The sequence below is a fragment of the Pteropus alecto genome, unplaced genomic scaffold, assembly GCF_000325575.1.
Source record: "Pteropus alecto unplaced genomic scaffold, ASM32557v1 scaffold49, whole genome shotgun sequence".
NCBI lineage: Eukaryota > Metazoa > Chordata > Mammalia > Chiroptera > Pteropodidae > Pteropus > Pteropus alecto.
The window spans coordinates 2954630-2957300 of NW_006443131.1; positions in this window are offsets into that span (position 1 = coordinate 2954630).

Here is a 2671-nt window from a genome sequence, read left to right on the forward strand (position 1 = left end):
TTCTGGCCCCATGTGGTGTGTTTCTGGCCCTGGGCCTCTGGGGCAGATATCTCTCCCGTGACAGGCTGGCACAACCTCTTTTCACTGCATTCAGAGTAACCTGTGAATAATTCAAGCGCAAGAGTCGGGGGGGACTTAAGAGATTTAAAAAAAAAAAAAAAATTGAGTCCAAATTTCCTATAACCTTCCTGGCTAGTCATTTGGCCGCCCCTTGCATACTTTCAGTGACGGTGAGCTCACTACCGCACGAGCGGTCCATTCCATCGCTGGGCATTTTATTCCCGACATGAGCAGAAATCTGTCTTCCTGTACCCTGAGCTCCCCGATCCAGGCTCTTCCCTCTGGGATCACATTCGAAAGGTCTGACGACAGCCATCCTGTGTCCTGTCTCGGTCACGGCTCACGTGACAAGGTGCCCAGAGGCCTGGCCCTTCTGCTCCGGGTATTCGGATGGCCTGTGTCTACCTTCAAACGCAGCGTCCGGACGCTGGAGGCTGCTGACCTGCGGGGCTGCCACGCGCGCCTGTCCCCCGTGGTGGCTCTTTTAGTCATCCCTGTTTCCACTCAGCCGTCACCTGCTCAGGTAGGCTTTTCCAGACCACCTGGCCACCGCCGCCCGCCACGCCAGACACGCTGCATCGCCCGGTTTCACCTTGGGCACAGAGCATCGCCCGGTTTCACCTTGAGCACAGAGCATCGCCCGGTTTCACCTTGGGCGCGCCCTCCCTGTGCGTCTGCTCTGTCGCATTTGTCTGCCCGCCGTTCGTGCCGGCTCCGGGGGGCGGGCACGCTGTGTGTCTGGTTCACCTTGCATCTCCCGTGTTTGGCACATGCAAGGCTCTCCGTAGGTGTTTTTAAGGGGAGACTGGAGTTGGGGAGCCCAGATCTCAGTCCCAGCAGCCTGATTCCTGAGCCACCATGCGTGTTGCCCCCACCCCCACGTTATTTACCTCTGTCTCGCACAGCCAGCCCTCCTCCCACTCCCTCAGATGCTGCGTCTCCAGCCCCAGTGGGTGCTCGGCTCTGGCTCAGGCTGGCTGGGCGTGGCCCGCCCAAGGCCCAGCGCAAAGGTGGCCGGTAGATGGTGCTGTTGGGAAGAGGAAAGGGCCTCCCGGGGCTCTTGAGGGAGGCAGGATGGTTGCGAGGCTGGGTGGGGAGTGGGGAGATGGGGAGCTCGAGGCTGGACGCCTGCCAGCCCACCGGCCTCTTCTGCTGGCCACCTCCGGGCCACCTCCAGGTTCAAGGCGGGTCTCTGTTGGGGGGAAGGAAGGGCAGGAGCAGTGAGCCCAGACCTGCCATGTGGCTGAGGTGTCCTGGGGCAATGATGGCTGTGGGGACGGAGTGGGAGGACGTGGGGATGTCCCCCGCCGCACCCCCTCTCTGAGCCAGGACCTGCCAGCTCGTGCATATACAAGTCCAGCCTGGCCACCGGCCTGTCGATCTAGTGTTCCCCGCACCCAGCACACACACATGTGCACATGCACGCACATGCGCACACATGCACACACATGCACACCCCAGCACACATGCACATGCACGCGCACGCACATGCACACACGCGCATGCACACACACGCACATGCACACCCAGCACACATGCACATGGACACACACGTACACATGTGCGTGCACACACATGCACAAACACATGCACACACACAAACGTGCACACGCACACACAACGCATACCCAGCACACACACGCACATGCACACACAATACACATGTACACACATAATGCACACACGTACACGCACACACACACATGCAATCCACACCCAGCACACACACACGCACATGCACGCACACACGCACACGCACATACACGCATACGCGCACACACAATGCACACACAGAACGGGGCTATGGAAGGGGGCAGGCAATGGGCACTAAGCCTTCTGAGCTCACAGTTTTCCAGAAGGTTCCCCCTGTTTCAACCTCGGGCTGACGTGCCTCCATTGCGGGAGTCCTGTCTGCTCTCCCTCTGTGCTCCCACAGCCCTAAGCACCATGGCGACACGCTCAGGGGCGCGGTTAGGGCGACCGACTCGTCTGGGCTTGCCTGGGACTGTTCCGTGTCGACATCCAAAGTCTTGCCCCCCAGGACACCCCCTCAGCCCCAGGCAAGCCAGGCTACGGGTCACCCCGTCAATGAGAGGAGCCTCCTTGGTCTCTGCCTCGGAGGGCGTGCTGGGCCCGACTCTCCGCGTGTCTGAGGCTCAGGGTGGTTGGCCTTGTGAAGCCAGGCAAAGAGCACAGCCAGGCCCGAGGCTGTCATCTGGGGCTCTCCTGCTGCCGGAGACACAGGCCATTCACGCACAAACCCCTAGCGACCAGCGCGGGACATGGAGCCCAAGCCGAAGTGCCGTAAGGGTGTCCCCATAGACTTAGGAAGTGGGCTTCACATCACGAGAGGCTTCCTGGAGGAGGTGGGCTTGAAGCCCACGAGTTGGCAGACTCAGTGGGAGGAGAATCCTGGGTTGGAGAGAGGCAGGTTTAGGTGCAAAAGAGGCTGCGATGGGTTGTCGGATGCTGAAGTGTTCGGGCCCCAAAAATGTCTTAAGAAAGCCCTTAAATTTGGGGAGTCGCTTTCGTCACTTACCTGTCGTCTTTTTCCTTAGCCTCAAGCTGCGGTCCACACTGCAGGGCCTCCCAGGAACGTTCCAGAGGCCAG